The 21,747-nt window shown below is 34.7% G+C and overlaps 1 long non-coding RNA gene across 2 annotated transcripts in view; it reads left to right on the forward strand.

Annotated features, from left to right (window-relative positions):
- LOC145297561 (uncharacterized) overlaps positions 1-21,747 on the forward strand; it is a 259,038-nt gene that overhangs the window by 130,941 nt on the left and 106,350 nt on the right. The window contains exon 2 of one of the 2 annotated variants that reach the window (XR_013870271.1): positions 21,026-21,090. The exons of the other annotated variant lie outside the window; for it this stretch is intronic. This is a non-coding gene — a long non-coding RNA (uncharacterized LOC145297561). The remainder of the gene's footprint in view (positions 1-21,025; positions 21,091-21,747) is intronic. 2 annotated transcript variants of the gene reach the window in all.

Genomic DNA, 21,747 nt, shown 5'->3' on the forward strand with positions numbered 1-21,747 from the left:
TTTCTTTCTTAACTTCCTTAAGCTTAAGCCTTAAATTTTTAGACATTTTCTAAAATCAAAATCATGTAACAGATTTTAATCAAAATTGGAATTCGGATTCTAGACATAAGGTTTAATAGCATTGTATCCTAATTTTAATGCTCATAAGGGTACAAAAGTCTTCTGTTCAATGAAGTAATTCTATCCGTCCTAGAATGGGTATTCTAGTACATGTGCATGCGGGTGTGTGTGTTGCATATATACATACAGTATATGTGTGTGTTGCATATATACATACAGTATATGTGTGTGTTGCATATATACATACAGTATATGTGTGTGTTGCATATATACATACAGTAGATATCTCACTGCTGATGCAATTCTCTATCTATATAAGAGCCAGGTACGTCAACAGATACTGTTGCCACATCTGGTAAGGAGCTGCTAAAAAGGACTTGTCCTGCCTTAATAGAGTTCAAAATAGACTTCGTAGCCTCGTAGGAGATGTCCTTTTCTCTTCCCTGCAACCTCTATCTCACAGAAGAGATGTGAGTTTGTCTCTGCTTTATCGTTATTTTCATTGCAAGTGCTCGACTGAGCTTCAATCTATGGTCCTCCTTGCCAAACTTTCAAAAGAAACACTCGTCTACCTGAAAACACTATTAATAATTCCCCCCACTCTTTATCTGTGCCTAAACCTAAACGTAGATTCCATGAACAAAATTTCTTTCTTAGAACTGCACGCCTGTGAAACTATCTTCCGTTTTCCTACTTTCCAGCATACTACAATATGGTTGCTTTTAAGTCCAACGTAAACAAGTTCTTGATGAGCTGTTCCACTTAAGTTAACAAATTTACCGAATTTCCATTACTAATGATTATTATATTGTCCAATTGAGTACTGTGCACTCTTAACTCTTATCCTCGAGTGGTATCTGGGCCTTGATAAGTGATTATGCCTATGTAAAAAAAAAAAATACAGTAGAACCCCGGAATACAGTGGACCTAGGATACGGTTTTTTCAGCTTACGATATGGAATATGGTGTTTTTTGGGCCCTGATTACAGTATTTGCCCCACCTTACGGTGTTATTTATAATGTTATTTGATTATATACATGTGTTTTATATACTGTACTGTATTTTGTTACTAATTTTTAATATGTACTGTATAAAATTTTGCTTAGGCCTTGCCATACGGCAATTTCACCTTACGATCCCAACCCTAAAACAGATTAATGCCATATATCTGAGTTCTACTATATGTATATATATATGTGATGGTACGATTCCAATATTTTCGCAATTCCGATACAATTACCGATTCTATTCTAATTAAATTTCTAACTATAGATCTGTTTTTGTTGAAGGAGGGTCGGATTACTGCAAAAATCTATGTAAAGTGTGTATATCTTTTGGCAAATTTAAAATTACACTCATGGGTGTGACTTATAGATTTTAGTTTTACTGGTAGTTTATAATCAATAAATATTTATTATTTCATCATTAATACAAGCTGTGTAAAACTAAGTTTTAAACAAAAACAAAGAAATAAAAATAATAAAGTGAATCGTTTTTGGCATCAGAAAACAGGCACAATATTTTCCAATTCTGATACCGATTCCAATACCCCAAAAGTTCCGATTTTTTTTATTCTTGATTCCTATTCCGATTAAACGTCTCAACACTAATATACATATTTAGGCAGCATTTTTTTCGTTTAAGCATATTTCATTAAATAAAATAGTCGTTTTTTGTCTATTAATTTTGTGTTTGATTCTTTCCCAGTTCCAATTAACGGTCTTCACTTCTGGCAAGAACTGGCTGATGGCATGCCATTTTTGTCCTAAGTCTGAATACTCTCTGATGATGAATGCAGAAGTATTAGAAAGTACTTACGACAAATATGGCGATTACACTAGCCAGCTTCTGCTAGAAATGAAGACCGTCATTTGGAAGTTGGAAAGGATCAAAAACAGAATTAATAGACCAAAAAAAAACAAAAAAAAACGTATATTGTATTTAATGAAATATATATATATATATATATATATATATATATATATATATATATATATATATATATATATATATATATATATATATGTCAACGTGTATATGTTCGCTACAGAAAGAAAGATTAGAGAATATTGTGTTATAAATATAGATGCAATAATAATGCAAGATTTTCTTATTGATCTTCATTTCAGAGTGGAGGATTAATGTTATTATTAATATTAATAATGAATAGATGTGCGTACAAGCTGTTGCCACTCTGTATATAAACATTGACGTGGATATAAGTAATTGATATATGTTTAATAATGCAACGATTGACGTAAACATTGCATAAAATAAGTATAATCTACAAAATGTTTTTTGCAGATAAACTGATCGATTGCATCTGTCTGGTTCCTAATTAGCCAAATGTATATCAACTGCGTTTTTTGCCTGTTTTTTTTTTTAAGGCTTTTTTATTGGAATCTCTTTTTCTTATCACCCCCCCCCTCGCACGCACACACACACACACACACGCTTCGTTGGTTCATCCTCCAACTCAAGCATGAATAATCTATGACAGTTATTCAAGTGTTTGTGTCTGGCCTAATATTGCGCGCGCGCGCACACACACACACACACACACACACACACACACACACACAAAAAAAAAAAAGAGTTGTTTTTGCGCTTCTCCCCTTTCCCTTGTTGCTTGGCTTTTCTGTCTTACATTGTCATTAAATGTTTCCACACGGATCAAGGACATTTCACTGGTCCTCATTAGCGTGCACACGATTCTCGGGGGTCAACTATACATGATTGCATGCCCCTAAGAGTCAAGTATAAATCCTAGAACTGAGAGAGCTTATAAGAAAAGGGAGATCGTTTGAATGTGATTGAATGCTTAGACCTGCCATCTTGTCCTTCATCCTTCGTTCGACACTGCCGGTCCTTAATTTATGAAAGGTCATCAAATTTCCTTCATTTTTTTTCTAGCATAGATCATTGACATTGTTTTTATTCTTATTCAACCCAAAGAAAACATCTGGACTTAAGGGACTAATATTTGGGACCATATCTACAGGGTCACTATATAGGGAGTTAAGCATTGTGATGTCTGTTCACATTCCATTTTAATTTTGTTAATGTTAGTACAGTCAGAGAAAACAAAAGACAAGAAGGAAATTCTAAAGTCTAGCAGTTCATGGGCAGAAACTATTGGAGTAGAAAGCTTTTTGGCATCTAGGGACCTCAACAGTGAAAGGGTAGGATTTTGCTGCTTGTCGGGTTAATTGAAGGTATGTACGTTGATAGGAGGTCGTGCTACGACTTTGCCAGAGCACACTCCATTACAGTACTTGTAAAACAGGCACAGAGATTCAACGTTCCAACAATTGAACAAGGATTGGAGCTTGAAATATTTTGAGACGTGTGTGTGTGTGTGTGTGTGTTTGTGTGTGTGTGTCTGCGTTTGTTCGTGTGTTTTGTGTGTGTCTGCGTTTGTTCGTGTGTTTTGTGTGTGTGTTTGTGTCTGTTTCTTGCATCGACATAACTTCGATGATTACGTTTCAGAATTTATCTTATCCTCAGGAATGGGTCAGAATTTTATTCTATGTATTTTAAAATAGTTGGCTTAATCTCTTTTAAAAAAATATCTGAAAATCAAAAATTTGTCAATTGCCTCTAGTTGCTTCTCAGCTGCATCATAAAGTGGCTTGTAGTGGCTTGAACACTGTGGTCCACCTTCAAACTAATTGCAGAAATATTTAGATTGTGGGTATGTAAAAGTGGGATTAAAATCCAAAATATTCCATGTAAGGTTAAAATTAAGCAAAGCATGAAAATTTTCATTAGAGGGCAAGATAGAGGTTGAGAGCGCATATCAGGATATGACGTCACAGACAGGAAGTCCAAAATGAGACGTGAAAAAAAAAGAGATAAAATTCTGTCTCTTTTTGTATGTAATCCAATTTATTCAGACACAGTTTTTTTGGGCTCTTTCAGTGAGCGAGCAAGAAGTTAATGTAATGCTGTAAAAGAATGAAGCAACAAAAAACATGAGCCATTGAACTTCAATGTTGTTGGCATTTTGTAACATACTGCATATGAGTGCATGGGAAGATATCAGCAGCAGCGAAGGATGGCTGGTTTGCGAAGAGAGTAGCAGTAGCAGTCGAAAATGTGCATATGCAGATTAAGAAGTGTGCGCAAGAACAAAAAGGAAAAAAGGGGGAAAAAGGAGAAAAAATGCACTACGTAGTCGACAGAAGCAGAGCGCGAGATGAATGATGTTGGGAGACTTTTAAGTCGTGTCAATACGAGAAAGTAACGGTAATAAAAAATTTTGTTGAAAAAGAAAAAATGCTGACCTGGATTTTTATTTATTTCTTACCTTTGTTTATGTGTAACTGCAACGTTACAATTTGTTGATCCACCGACTTAATCAGATTTGGACTTTAGAATTCACCCTCGTCCGTTCATCCCCAAAATTCTCAATAACTACTCATTATATTTTTCTAAAATTTTGTATGAAGTTACAACTACCCAAGGGAGGAAATGTAACATTCTTGGATTTATGATAAAAATTTTCGTTGCGTCACAAGGGGGGCCAAAAGGGGTCAAAATGGCAGTTTTCGGGACATAGAATCTTTTCTGACCATTAGATTTTGCTGAAAATTACCCAAAAGCAAGATCGCATGGATATAAATTTTTTTTTTTTTTTTTTAAATGGTAGTCACCACTTATCAAGGCCTGGAAGCCACTCGGGGATAAGGGTTATTGCATGTACAGTAATCAATGGGATAATATCGTAGTAATCGTCAGTAATAGAGATTTGATAAAGTGTCTTACTTAAGGTTGCAGCTTATCAGGAGTTTGTTTATGTTGGACTTGAAGACATCCAAGTTGTAGTCAGGTGGGGAACAGGCAAACGGAACAGAGTTCCACAGGCGGGCAATTCTAAGAAAGAAGCTTTGTTCATGGAATCTACGTTTTGATTTAGGCACAGATAAAGAGTGGGGAAAATTATTGACAGTGGTTTCAGCTAGACAGGTGTTTATCATGAAATATTGGCGAGGGGGAACCAGAGATTGGAGCTCATCTGGAAACGTAATATTTGGCCCTGGTAAAATTCTAGGGCTTGAGCCTCAGGGTTTTTTAGGGATGAAAAACACAACTTTTCGGACTAATTTTTATTTTTCTCCTAAAATTCAAGGCATCAGTCAGCAGACAATATAGTTTTTGACTTGTTTTTATGTTTGTCCTTTAATTACATCGATCAAGGAAGAGAGAAAGACAGTTGCTGCTTATTATCACAAGCAGAAGAAAAGAAAGCAAACAACTCTGTATCTGTCGTTAAAACACCCCTGAACGATCATGACTACAGAGAGACAACACTTCCTGCTGAGCATCTACTGACTTGCGTATCAGAAAGATGAACAGCTGTTTCTGTCGATAGTATGGTGCTAATATTTAAAATTTAGCAAATCTTATCAGGTCTGTTATGATAATTTATACTAATACTGTTGGTAAAGGCATGAACCCGTTCACCCATCGAGGTTTTAAAAGGCCTTGAATTTTGAACTCTAACAATTGAACATTATGAAATGAAAACAATAGGAGAAAAAAATGCGATATGGTTTTATGGGCTATGCACTATACTGCATAATTATGACACACTGGTTTTCGTTGGATCACCGAAGTTAAGTAACATTGAGCCTGGTTGGTACTAGATGGGTGACCATTTGGTAATACCAGGCGCTGTATGTAAGAGGACGTCGACACCTCCCTGCAAAAGCTGCAAAAACTTAACATCTTCTCTAATGGGGGATATAAATGCGACTCGGGACCGCTTGTGAATTTCATACTCCCATGAAACTTCCTCCTTTGAAGGAAGCCGGTTCAACCTGCCTCGGGTGAGTGCTGCCTCAGTACAGTCAGTACACCATAGTACATAGGGGTACTCATTCAATCCCAGGCAATGTCAGGTTTTCCTGCTCGTCATGAATATAATCAATGTTCATTCCATACGTCATGTTATTTCAGATCCCAGATTTTTTTTAGTTTTTATCCAACAACTATTGTTGAAAAGATCGACAATCTGAACTGTGATTCAATAACGGTTGACATTCTGCTTCTACCCTGTCAACGTTCTGTGTGATACCCCCACCCTGACCATATGAATTAAAAGCCTGGGTAAATGAACGCCGGATGAAGTTGTTAAGTGCTTAAGTGGCTCTGTGCTGCAACTCGACTGCACAGAATACCCTTGCCTATAAAGAGGACGTAGAGATTGATAGAGACGGAGAAAAAGATATTTTTATCAATGCCCCAGGTAGAATATGAATATTCACAACGATTTGACTTAAAAGGAAAGGAGTGCTATCTGCAGGTTCAGTGCTGTAAACGATATTTTCAAACTTAAGCTTGTTAAACCGACGAATGGACAGAGTCTCTTAAAAAAAATTTTTTTTTAAATTTTCATTCACCTTAAATAAGGCATATATTGCCATGAGATGTAAGGGATGAAGTTTATAGGGGGCCTCCTAAGTGGGGAGTTGTGTAGTCAGATATTGACATTACATTTAAATTTCTGTATGTTAGTGAAGTTGTCAGGGAAATAAGGAGCAGGAAGAGAAGTTAAAAGGCAAAGAGTTTGAGAAAAGAAGCAGCGAGTTTCCAACATCTGGAGACATCTACAGTGAAGGGGTGGGATTTTGCTACTTATCAGGTTTTGTCTGGGGTATTTATGCTGAGAGGGCACAATTGAAGCAACTTCATCGGATCACATTCTGTTGAAGCACTTACAAAACTAGCATAGGGATGCATCGTTGTGGTGATGGGACAGTGCTGGAGCTTGGTAGATATTATGGGACCTATTCGGTGAGAGAAATGGACCATAGAGGAAATTAATAAATCGCTATTACCACATGAAGCAACCCTCACATAAAGAGGCCCCCTGACACATATAGAACACAATCCTGAAGTTCAGCAATCGGTTTTCCAAACATTCTGTGTGTGTGTGTGTGTGTGTGTATATATATATATATATATATATATATATATATATATATATATCAGTACTTTCTTAAGGTTTACTGTTACCTTTTTTATAATTTAAAGAAAATTAAAGGTTATAACCTTCCTCTTTCCTATATGTGTGGCTTCAATTTATGACGATTGCTCCTTTTTGTCACATTCTCTTTTATCAGCCTTGATAACTGATGAACAAGACCTAGTCGACTGGCCAAAGTAGGTTACCCATTCCCTGTTATGGTCGATGTGCCACCTTCGAGTTTGGCTTGATTCACAGGTCACCGAAGTTGATGAATGGATTCTGCTCCCCTGATCAAGACTAAAAATAATTGAAACATCTTAGTTGATCAGTCCTGGCTTCGCGGCACTCTATTTTCTTTTACTCAAAGTCAGGATTCTACATCCGTTTCAAAAAGCGGCATCAACTGGAAATGAGAATGCACGGAACACAATAAGGAAAGAAAAAAGATCACAAAAATACTTTTAATATAGAAATGAGAATATATTATGGAAAACAAAAGAAAATTGTGTTACAAGCACAATAATGCATGTTAAATATGCAGGGTTAACACCTCGTATTTGAACTTGCTTTTTCTATTATTTTTCATCGCGCTAATATAATTAATCTTATGCAATTTTCTCAAAGGCAGACCAGTCCCCAACCAATCTACGGTCTCCTGGTAATTTCTACCCTTCTCTGTCCTACTCTTTGAACTTTTATTTTATTTATTTATTTTTTCATTTGTATATTAAAGAGGAGATCATTGGCATTGCCCGGCAAAAAACAAAAAACAAAAAAAAACAAACAAAAAACAAACAAAAACAAAAAAAATCTTTCATCTGTGGTATTTTTTCATTGTTTCTACTCTCCCATGATTCACCCCCTTCTCTCTCTCTCTCTGTTTCATATATATATATATATATATATATATATATATATATATATATATATATATATATATATATAAAACCAATTAGACCCATATTCCTCCCATGTAAGTAGAGCAATCCTCCAACTCGTGTTTTGAAGATGTTTTAGCTTTATAATTTTCGGGGCCATGTAGTTATCAATTCTTAACCGTCAACACACTCGTCTGTCAAAACAGTAGATGTGACTTTGCCAACCCCATGACACATCTTCACACATTTGATATTGTTAAAATAAATATTCTTTCTTACGAAATCACGATTTCAATCTATATATTAATGCGATAGTGTATGTTCTGTGTCACACTTACATTTTTTTCTCCCGAGTGACTGTCATTTAATTATGACCTTCCATTTCTTGTAATAAATAATTTTACCAAGAATTCTTCATGAGTTTTGGTTTCGGTTTCAATTATAGCTGATGCCACTCAAGTCATCTATTTTTTTTTAATAAATAATTTTACCAGGAATTCTTCATAAGTTTTGGTTTCGGTTTCAATTCAAGCTGATGCATCCAAGTCATATGGACATATTTTTTTAATTTTGAAATCACAATTTTATAATATATAAGAATTGATAGAAAAGTTACTCTATAATAATATATACGAAATCTGCAAGAAGTAAAATATCAAATTTAAGTGTATTTTATAATCGGGTTACGCCAGACGTCCCTGCTAGCTTAGATAAATGCTTTTGTAGTGTTAACAAAAGAGCTATAATAACATCAGTGCGTCTCCATTTATGCTGAATATCCACAGAATGCCAACATCAATATATTACATATGAATCAGTCCTCTGTGGAATTTACACAGGTCCCGCTAGTCTTCTATTAATACTAATGGCATCTGTAGGACCATTTCTCAAGCGGTCCACTTTACACAAAAGCATGTTTGATTTGTATTAAAGCCATATTGTATATGTCATGTGTCCAGGGGAGCATGAATATTCACGCCCCCCCCCCATTAGTAGGAAGCCAACAGCTTTAATAATCACAATTCAAAATCATACATCTTTGCGTTTCTCACTTGATAGTAAACAATCCCAAAATGCAATCGAGTCTGTACGACGACCACAAATTAATCAAAGAACACATTATTTATGGAGTCAGATGGATCTATTCAACCGAGTTTGTATTTTCTGTGAAACTACAGGAGAAAGATTGGGGCAAAGAAAAGGTGACATAAGGAAACTCTTATTATTTATATAAATAAAACATGTACATGTGTGTGTCTGTGTGTAAATGTTTAACTGAAATTAACAGGAAATAGTAATCATACCCCAAGGATGGTTTTATAACAAGTAAAATCTTTGTTTGGATGGATGAATAACGCGTACAAAAATAGGTTGGCAAGTTGAAATGCAAAATGTTTATTTCAACTTGCTGGCATATTTCTATTACTTTTTTGCATGCGCAAATTCATTCATAGCATGAAGTGGTTTAATTTTAAATCGTTCCTATCTATCTGCCGATAGCTCATATAGTAGGAAATGTGGCATGGCTGCTGAATGTTTTGGTTTCGATTCTAGTTGATGGCACATAAATCATTTTTTTTTTTTAACTTTTAAAATCAGTACTATATTTAATAACTAGTGGGGGTACCCGGCGTTACCTGGGTGTTTGTAGACGTAAAAGAAAATAAGAAGTGTTAGTAGGGAGGAAGGCTTGAACCCGGGATACGAAGGCAGAAAAGAAAGTGAAAGAAAGCATGACATTTTACCGCTACACTACAAGGTGATAGGAAGTGAAAAACATTTAAATTTAGCGATGTCAATCCAAAAATTGACTTGCTAAGTGAATATACAGGTGCAGAAATGAAGGTTGGCTGAAGGCCAGTTCGGCTTTCTGCCGTTGCATTTATTTGTTTCCCCACGATATTGGGGAAACCAAGCTCCCCTGAAAAAGGGGGAGCTCTCAAATAAATAGCAATTGCCTGATATGAAGGGTATTCCCCACATTAAGACGTGCCAGCCATGAAGGCCAGCGAGTTGATTTGATTCAATTCAGTTTTGCTTTATTTATACGAAAAAGACAAACAAACACTGGAAACCAGGTTTTTTTAAAAACTTGTTCAAAATAAATGTAGAGATGACGACTGTTCACAAATCGTAGATATTACAATCTAGCGAGTATATAAAAAGTTCTAAAATATAGTAACCTCTCCGAGAACCCCGGCAAAAAAGCCTTTGCTAGACATACAAAAACGCATGCTCGTTTTGCCTTTTATATATATTGACTAGAGAGGGGGGGGGGTATCCTGCGTTGCCCAGGTGTTTGGAGGTGTGTGTGGTTTTGGGTAAATCAAAACACCCGGATGTTTGTTTCGGGGGAGGGGGGTGTTAAAATAAAATAAAAATTTTGGTAGGTAAGTATGAAGGATTGAACTCAAACCCTTGAGTCGAAGTAGAAAATTAAAGTGTGAAAAAAAACGTGCGACTTTAACCACTGGACCACCATGAAATAGTAACAGAAACGTGATTGAATTTATTTAAGTATTAAAATTTGCCAGGTGCCCGTACTTAATGAGGTCAACTTTGACTGCAGGGCAGTATTTTATTTACTGCGGGGCAGGATTTTTTTTTTTTTTTTTGTTTCCCCAAAATGTTGCGGGGAAAACCAGCTCCCCATAAGAAGGGGATTGTCCAAATTGAATAGCAATTGTCTGATATAAGGAGAAACTCCACATTGATCAAAGCTGATTGCTTTCGGACATGTCTGGAAAAATGCCGCCACAATTAGTTTCGCTTTTATTATACGAAAAAGCTTAATGCACATGCGGCGATCGAAAAATGTTGAATATTTATCTTTTCAAAGTCGAGCAAATTAAATAGACAGGCGACCCCCCGTTGTTAACTCGTAGATATTATGATTTAGACATGATATAAAAAGTTTTAAGAAGAAGTGAGTCGACCGATTGCTTCTTGGAAAAAAGTCTTTCTCTGACATACACAAAAAGGATACATACATACACACATTTTCGCTTTTATATTTATAGATGATGGGACGATTCCAATATTTTTCCTGATTCCAATACAATTACCGATTCCAATTCTTTATAAATCTCTAAATATTTAACTATAAAAGTGTTATTTTGTCCCGATTACTGTAAAAACACATCTTAAATATGTATATATTTTCTCAAACGTGAAAACACATTTGTGAGGGGGTGATCTAGAGATTTTAGTCATATTGGAAGTTTAAATAAATATTTATTATTTTATTATTACTACAATCAGTGGAAGATGTTTCTTAAACCAAACTCAAATAAAAAGATAATTTAAAGAATCAGTTTTGGCATCGGAAAATAGGCTCAAATTTTTCCGATACCGATTCCGATACCCCAAGAAGCTCCGATCTTTCCGATTCCGATTAATCGTCCCAACACTAATATATAACAATAACAACAACAAAAGATAATTTGCCAGTCAATGAAAAAACGCATTCTTAATAGAAGAATATGGATTTATTTCTGAATTCGTGTTTGTTGTAAAAAAAAAATTAAAAAAAACAAAAAAAAAAAAACAAAGACGTGGCCCAAAAGAATGAAACCGAACAAGATGCTTATTACAAGTGTATCGTTTTGTTCAAATTAATTTCAAACATGTCTTATCGTAATACGTTTTCCGTCTTGACTTCTGATGTCATCTTCTGGCATTTATGGTCTTACATCACTTCCACAGAGTTATCATACCCATGCTAGCCTCAAAGGGTCAATTGCATGAACGTTGTTGACTCCCCTCTCTCAGTCTATGGTGTATTTTGTTTCTCTGATCAATTTCTCTATGAACATAATGCAACCTAATTAGTGCTAGATACTAGTTGATATACCCACAATATTTAATATTATTTCTCTCTAATAATGTACTATTTATGGCACGTGTTCTTCAGAATTGTCTGATCTCTTCTCTGCTTCCTTTGTTCCAGCTCGTTTAACTCATTGGTCCAGTGGTCTTTATCAATTCGATGTTCAGATACATTGTTATAATATAGTTTCTTATTCCAGCAGATTCTTTTCAAGAACTGCAAGCTTGTGAAACTCTACTGCTGTGGACTGTATAGTTTGGGTCTTTTCAAAACCAAGGTCAAGAGGCATCTTCTGTATTTGTGATTATCATCTGTTGCTCTTTTTAGCTCTTTGCATCAAGTGGCGTCATGCTTTGTCTGGAGCTCCTTTCATATTTTTTATTTTTAAACGGCAGGCAAAATCTTTTATAAATGAGGACATAATATAATGCAGGATAGAAGTTATAATTTTTTTGCCGAAAATAAAGATTTTTATTAATATCAAAGAAAAATAATGTAAATATTTATTTACCATACCCATTCAGCAGACAAATTCTAATCCATAAATACTGGAAATAACTAATATCAACAATATCAAAAAGAAACATTTGATGTACACGTTATGTTGACAATAATTGTGCAGTCACCGTGCAGATAGACAACTTAGATAAGCAAATATTTTACAGTTATTGTCATCATTTTATCAGCCAATCAGAGACCAGTATCTGTTCCGTGCATGTGTGAGTTGAAGAGTATATTTGCACCAAGTCTATTTTTTTTTTATTTTCCATTTTTACCCCAAACAAGGCACAGTGCCACTTTGGTGTAGGGGGGCTACTATCGGGGACATAAATTGCAGGGATATTATGAAGAGAGTTGAGCAGCGAGATATCTATTCACATTGCACTTGAACTTCTAAATGTTAGTTCAGTTGGGAAAGTAGGAACTCGGAAAGAAGTCTATTGTAATATACAAGAAATATTTAAAAAAAAAAAAAACAGAAATCATTGTCAATTAAGATGTTGTTTTCCACATTTATGACACATACGCATTCATTTTTTGATAATCTATAAATTATTTAAAAGTTGTGATGTTTTGGAAGTTTGTCTTTTAATTTGCTAATAGAAACATGTGGTTGGTTGACAAAAATGGAATAGGTCGAGTACACATTACTAAATGAGTAGTTTTTACAATTCAAATACTCAAGTTTGAATTTCACCAAATTCTAAAGGTTTCTTTTTTTTTAACTGTGTACATGTGTTATAAATTTAAGATAATTTACATGACATAATAACACAAAAAATATGTTGCAATATTTTTGGAGTATAATGGGGTAGATATTTAATTGCTGCCCACCACAGCAATATTTGACACAAGGCCAAAAGGTGGGGATCCAAGCAGGCTCCCCTAAAGGAGGGGCACTTCTGCAATTGCAAAAATTGCCTGAGTAACCCCATCGGCATTCCCGATCGGGCACCTCAGGCAGTAAGCAATGAACTTACTCCACCGGAAAGCCCGGTGGCAAGGCCTGGAAGGGTGGACCACCTAGGTATTACCCAGGCGGTATACCTCAGTCCGACGGGTGCTGGGCCGGTTCCTGGCCCCTCACCTGTCAGGCTGAGTGTCAAGTAACGAATCCTTGACAAGTACTTCTACTCTGTCTCCCTGCAGCCAAAGCCGCTAGGAGACACATTCCATCATACTGGAGTATAATGGGGTATGATCCCGCACAGTATAAACGATGCTGCTAGGAATTGACGAATCAAATTAATTCACGTTCTGCTACCAACCAATCAGAAACCAGAATTGCTCCATAAATATTAAACCTTTTCTGTAGTAACTTCGCATATGTTTTCTTTGTGTAAATACGTGAAGCATCTTTTGTTCTGTCAGGACTTGTGTAGAACATCTAACCATCGGAAACTCTGCTGAAACTAAACATGACTTACAACTCTAGAAAATATTGCATAAATAATTATTTTTCAACTATGTAACATTTTTTAGGGTGTAACCCACACATTGTATATCTCAGTCGCAAAGCAAAGAATAGAAAAGAACGTCAACGCACTTTTTTCTTATACAACAACATTTATTTTCTTCATTCTCTCATCGTTACCACTGTGAGGCCCCTCACATGATCGTCTTCTCGAACGTCATCCATTCCTTCAACATGATCTCGAACGTTATTCCCATCTCTAACGTCATCTTCTTTTTAAAGTCTTTATTTTTCCCTTACCAGTGACGTCATTTCACATGCATTTGCATATGCACATGTGCGCTATGTTGCAGGAAGATGATCCGCAAAAAGTAGACGTAAAGGATACTCAGCATCTGTTCAAAGCAAACTACTCTTGCTAAAAACGTAATTTCTAAATTTTTTTTTTGTCAATAAAACCAGTACATAAATATGTTCATCATAATTACTTAACTCTATTATGCAAACTGTTAGTAACATATTTTTTGTACTAACTTTCAAGTGGAAGAAGCTAGGTAAAGATAGAAATTGACATACCCAAATACAGTAAAAAAAAAAAAACACTGCTTCCAGTATATAGTATAAACTATTTAGGTGATTATGCACTTATGTTACCATGGAATTTTTTAAATAATATTTTCAAGTTAAATTAATGTTTCACGATACCTTTTTTTTTATATTAAATTGTTAGGTGAAAGTATAGAATAGTTACAAAACACTCTCCTCTCCCCATGTTAAGAATGGCTTTATAAATTATAATATTATAATTTCAGCACGATAACATAAGTGCATAAGTACAACTATTTATTTTAAACTAGCCTGGGTGCCCGGCATTGCCCGAGTGTTTGAAGGTGTGTGTTGAGCAAAAAAAAAAAAGTGGTAATAGGAAGGCAGACTTGAACCCGTGACGCGAAGGTGGAAAAGAAAGTGAAAGAAAATCTGACGTCTTACCACTACTCCATGACGTGACTGAAAGTTCGAAACATTAAAATTAGGCAAAGTCAATCCAACCGATACAATGACTTGCAAGAATGGCTCACAAAAAGTCGACCCCTCCTTGTAGAAAACTGCCCAGTTGAGGGTGAAGGAATTAATGTTTTTGGCCAATTTTTTCGATATTTGTCATCTGAGACAATGAGCTTTATAATGATACCAATCCCGTGAAAATCCGTCAATGCTGTCGAAAGTTTTAGACATACATACATACATACATACATGCATACATACATATATGATGATTGCAACGTCTTGTCAGACGAGTGCCACTCCCTCAGTCACTGAAAGTCCATGAGCCCGAAAATAACCTTTTTTTTTTTTTTTTTTAGTTCTGCCAGCGAATTCACACGCTCAAGCAGACATGACATTGAAGACGGTCCTTGGCATACATACATATATATATATACATATACACACATACATACCCATAAACATGCACACATTCATACATACACAATGCATATAACACATACATGCATAGAAACATATACATACACACATGCACACACATATACATATATATGCATACACATATATACTATCATATACAAATACATACACACATATACATACATATTCACATACATATACGTACACATGTATGCACATATATATATGTACACATAAAGTTACCTACATATACGTACACATACATATATATGCACCTATACGCATACATATATATGCATATATACATATACATATACATACACACAAATATATATACGTATATACATACAAACACACATAAACATGTATACTCAATAAATAAATAAATAAAAATATATACACACATACATATATACATATATATACAAATAGGTATACATACACATACATACACTAGTACATATATTATGATGATGATTGCAACGTCTTGTCAGACGAGTGCCACTCACTCAGACATTTAAAATTCATGAGCCCAAATGTCTGAGGGAGTATCTATACAAATATGATGTTACAGAGTCTTAGCTTTGTACGACAGCTAAGTCTCTCTCTTGGTTCAAAATGTTGAGATCCAGCAACAAGCAAGAGCAAGATAGCCAGCAGCAAATTAAACTGCAGACCAGCTTAATGCGGGTACTAGTCTTCCGCTTTATGGTTTTTTAAATCAGAGATTTGCTTCTCCTAGAAAGGTTGCCTTCACCATGGCTTACGGGAACCCTCTCTACCCCAATACACATATACACACACACAAATATACACGGTGCTAGTTGGCCGTTGACCCAGAAAAAGAGTTCATTCGCCCTTTGGAAGGTCTTGTTTTTAACTCTACAGGGAGACATATATTAACATACATGCATACATACACACACATATGCATACATAGAATGATGGCAGATCAATTATTACATGCTTCCAGCATTTCAGGGCTACACACATGACACTTTATCCATCGCCACGGACAATTTTTATAGACAAATGCCTGAGGAAGAATCTATACAAAGATGATGTTACAGAGTTTTAGCTTTGTACGACAGCTAAGTCTCTCTCTCGGTTCAAAATGTCGAGATCCAGCAACAAGCATGAGCAAGATAGCCAGCAACAAATCAAACTACAGACCAGCTTAATGCGGGTATTGGTCTCCCGCTTTATGCATTTTTTTTTTTTTTTAATCAGAGATTTGCTTCACCCAGAGGGGTTGCCTTAACAGGGCTTTTGGGAGTCCTCTCCACCCCATACACATATCAAAATAAAGATATACACGTACACATACGAGCATGCATGCAGATGCACGCAAACATACATACGCAAGAACAAATACACATGACAACATACACTCATACATTCATAAATATACGCATGTACATACATATGCACATACACGTACATGTAGAATATATATGAAGGAGCATTTATCATGACGATGATGATGGTTGTTACGAATAGGTGAATTCAACATGAATAAAAGAGTAAAACAATCTCAAATACACAGAAGATAGAATAGAGAGACGTTCGTTTCGCCGGTTGTACAGTTTTTAATATGAAAACGCGTTCATAACGGCACAAATCCTCGATGTCCATACATACATACATACATACATACATACATACATACGTACATACATTTAAACAGACGGGTGAGATTTATATAATAAACTGAGTGCCAAGTGTTGCCCGGGTGTTTGTAGGTGTATGTTGAGCAAAAAAAAAAAAAGTTGTAGTAGGCAGGCAGGCTCGAACCCATGACGCGAAGGCAGAAAAGAAAGTGGAGGTGTGTGTGTAAGAGTGTTGGTTGAGCAAAAAAAAGGAAAATTGTGAGCGAAAAAAAATAGGAGTAGTAAGCAAGCTCGAACCTGTAGCGCGCTAGAGGAAAAAGAGGTGAAAAAAAAAGCAGTCTTACCGATGTGCCTACCGTAGTTGTGATGTCACGGGTGGTCAAAATAATACATTTTATGCAACGTTGTGGACGCAAGAGTTGAATGAATTGCAAAAAATGTCATTGAAAAAAAAAACAACCCTACCGTAGAAAATTGCCCAGTTGAGGGTGAAGGAATTAATGTTTTTGGCCAATTTTTTTTATATTTGTCGTCCAAAGGGTCGAGCCTCAAAATGATACAAATCTTGTGAAAATCTGTCGCCTTTATCAAAAGTTTTAGGCAGACAGACATACATACATACATACATACATACATTTAAACAGACAGGTGAGATTTATATTATAGATTAGGATATTTGAAATGATATCAATAGGGACACACGTGGTGGACACCTTTCAAGAGTGCGCCATATTTAATGCATGTTTTCTTTGGACACATGAGATTGGAAGCAGATGGAAGAAGAAGAAAAAAAAGAGAGTGATGAAGAAACAGTAATAATAATAAACAAATGTATATATATATATATATATATATATATATATATGTCCTGAATACAATCAAAATGCATGTATTACCAGGATCAAATACGCAGAGAACGCATGGGCCATGTAAAATAAATACAACTTTATTCGATATGTCTGGAAATTATTTTGGATACCAACGCTGTGACCAACATAAGAAAATGCAATGCGGAAATGGTTAAAAGGACGATGGCTTAATATCTGTGAATAATAGTTGTGCTTTATAAGTAGAATATCTAATCATAAAGCCATGTAAAAACGTAGATCTAGACCGGACAGAGCTTGCTATGAGATATAAGGACTACTGCAGAGTAGGGACTCAATTTATAGGCGGCAGATCAAGACTCAATTTTTGAATACGAAGCATGTGTGGGTCTTTTTTGGATACTCTGCCAATATATGATCTATCGAAACGTTGTGAATAGCAACCAAGATGAGAATCGTTGACAGTATAATACAGTAATAAGATAATACATCATATTAGCACAAAAAATTGTAATTTGTAATTTTTTTTTTTTTTTGAGGAAATATTAAAATCTCATTGGCGATTCCCTTAAGTTGACATTTTGCACAGGAAATTATATTTATGTAAGTAAATCAGACGAAATTGTGTTGAATTGTTTTATTGTTTACTAGTTGGCCGCCCGGCGTATTTTAATTCATGCTGATTACGTATGTATGATTATAGAATCAATCCTCTATTAATTATTATATATTACAAGGAATAAATTGTCCTGTGGACTAATTCACAAAAAAGAAAATAAATAAATAAATAAATAATAATAATAATAATAATAATAATAATAATAATAATAATAATAATAATAATGAAAATATTGTTCATCGAATTCCGTTTGTGTTTGTTTACATTATCACGTCAGCTGATATTTGGGAATGCTCTGGAAAAATCACTTCTGATTAATGTTTAGTTTTAAAATATGCAAACGAAGAAATGATCTGTAGTGATTTTAACTGGTACCTCTTCTTTTATTGTAAATTGAACTCCTTAATAAGAAAAAAATAAAATAAAATAGTGAAGTACACCCTGGATTGAACACGGGATCTGTAGGTGAATGTTCTACAACTGAGGAATAACTCCAGATGCCAATAATTCTTTTTCTTAAAAAGAAATCATTGTTAAGATTTTATTATCTCCTTTGCTGGCGCAACGTATAAACATTCCCCTGGAAAAATTATTATTTTTTATCTATAAGAAAAGAAATACTATTTTTAGGATCGGATTTTTTCGATTTTCAATACTTATCAAATGAATTTCTGTACAAAACATGTCTAAAGGCATTACCAGACATATAAATTACCTTTGTGTGAAATTTGCAAAAGATAAGCTCAGCCGTTTGGGAACGTATGAGGAAAGAACTCACACAAACACACACACAAAGTGACTTTGATATAATAGTAGAGATCCTAATGCTGCAATGCTGCATATTACTGGCATTATTTTTTATATAATACCCGGGCAATGCCGGGTACCCAGCTAGTCTAATTTATCTCCTTTCATTGTTAATTAGTGATTCTTGTGTTGTGAACAGCAGTTCAACGAGGATTATATGAAGGGTTTTTGTTTAATATTTTTGGACAATTATTGATTGCAATAACTGTTTCCGGTTGGCCACATAGTATGCAATATTGTTACCAAACAAGAAAAAAAAAATGAAAACAGCTCTCATAAAACTCGTCTGAATGAATCACTGCGTAATGAGAACAGTCCCTCATCTCCGAGATGCAGACAAAAAAAAAAAAAAAAAAAAAGATTATTCAATAGACCTAAGCAATAACAATAATGATTAAAAAGAAAAAATGTATTTGAACTGCCTTTGCAATATTGCAATTGTTTTGAAACTCCCTCCTACCACCACCATTTCACCATGTTATTCCTTCCTATTTCAAATTGTCATCGGCTTCCAAAATGTACAATTGTAGAACTCTCAATATCCTAACAGTTTACATTTGGCAATCCTTAGCTTCAATTTCTTTGTGAAACTCCTCCAAGTGTAATCTGTTTGTCGAGAGGGTACATAAAGTGCCCATTATTGTTGAAAATGGGGAAATAGTCATATTTCAGTCAACAATTATCACCCGAGATCCATTCCAAGCCAAAATTCTGTTTTCATACGAGGAGCGTTCCAAAAGTAATGCCTCCTATTTGTTTATATTCTGCATTACCTCCCCTTTTTACTTGGGAAAGGAGTATCTCTTCTGTGATTATGATACTATCCTCCCAGGAATTACCTTTTTCTTTTTAAGAGAAGAGATGTGTAGTATTTATTCTGTTATCATGGGACCATCCTCTGAGGCATTATTTCTTCCTTTGGCCGGGGGAGGGGGTTAGTCTAGTATATATTCGTTCATCATGATACCATCCTTTCAGGCATTACCACCTCCTTTGGAAGGGGAGGGGTCAGTGTGGAGCATATGTTCGTTTATCATATGTACAAAAAAATATGCTCCTTAAGCGAACATATTACTAGTAACAATAATACTACTATTGACACTTAAATAAACTCCCAAGAACTAGATTAAGTTTTGCTGTTAGTAAACTTTTACTATTAATAGTCGTTTGTTTTATTATTTGCTTAAAAAAAAGAGAAAACCAACTTCAAAACATTGATATTTAAAACTATATTTATGAAACATTATGTGAGGATCAAACTCTCCATTCTTATGAATTATATTACAAGTGCTTGCATATATGACATGTGTTTTTCATTTAATCTCAGACATTCAAGGACCTTATGTCTCATAAATTATATACAATGTTTAGAATATTAGTTTAGAATAAATAAATAATTTAGTATTATTGGAGCCCTTCACGCTGTGATAATTCTTCTAAAAATAAAAATGAGATTCTACTGTTTTGGGGAAATTACATGTAAACAACCTGAAAAAGTAGGTTCAAAAAAATAATTGTAAAAATAAAAAACAACAACGAAAAAATATCTAAGTTAGACTTTACAGTGGGGGATCATTTTCACATGTAAATTTAAGTTACAATGATTACCCACTTCTGAATAATTCTTAAAAACGCTGTTTGGTTCGGAAGTGGGTAGTCATTACTAGGACTTGGACAACAGCATATTCTTTTCATTGTTTTCACTCTCGAGTGTGTATCCGTTGATATCTTATATGCTTTTATATAGAGTGATGTGGTTCTCGGTTGATTAACTGTGTCAGATATATACTTGAGTCAAAACAACGAAAAGAATATGCTGTTGTCATAGCCCTAGTTATTACCACCTAATGGTCCGGAAGATCATTTTATGTTATCAATAAATTCATATGCGAAAGTGATCCTCCACTGTATTATCAACGATAAAGCCAATTTATGTATTATGTTTTATTTGTCTAATTATAAAGCTGACATTTTTCCCAGGAAATGTATGATGTTTTATATTATTACAAATTTATCTTACTTATATTGATTGTCGTTATTTAATTTTTTTATTTTTTATTTATTCATTTTTATATTTCCAGGTGAGTGTGCTTGCAAAGACGACACGGAAGGAAAGAAGGGGAGACAACTCATTCAAGTTAAAAAAGTTTGTGAAAAATCGTTTTCTAACACACTGAATTAGTTTTAATAAAGGATTAAAGTTTATATTTTCTCAAACACTTTTCTAATTTTATCCCTCTCCCTCAAATGCCCATTAGTTATGCAAAAGAAATGCATTAAAAATAGACTCTATATCTAATATTGAGCACTCTAACTTTATCAATATTGGAATAAAGTTAGTTATGTGTATATCCATATAAATTGTATGAATAGGACTCCTGCATCATTATGAACCAATCACTATGAATTTTCGAGGACAGCTGCTAGACGTAGGAGGTGGGGTAATGTGGGTTATATTTAGTTTAATTTAGTTTTATGTAAAGGGGGGGGGTCAACAAGGAGCGGAATCCTTTTGTAAAAATTCAGATACTTCCTCTCTATCTCTACTGTTATATAAAAGTCACTTTGTGTGTGTGTGAGTTCATTCCTCATAGGTTCTGAAACAGCTGAGCCTATCTTTTGCAAATTTCACATAAAGGTAATTTATATTTATATATAAATGTGGCACTGTTCTTTGATATGTTTTGTACAGAAATTCATCTGATAAGTATCGAAAATCGAAAAAATCCAATCTTAAAAATAGTCTTTCTTTTCTTATAGATAAAAAAGAATTTTTACAAGGGAATATTTTGCGTTACACCTG

The sequence above is a fragment of the Euprymna scolopes genome, chromosome 18 (assembly GCF_053919585.1).
Source record: "Euprymna scolopes isolate OS-2025 chromosome 18, ASM5391958v1, whole genome shotgun sequence".
Lineage (NCBI taxonomy): Eukaryota > Metazoa > Mollusca > Cephalopoda > Sepiida > Sepiolidae > Euprymna > Euprymna scolopes.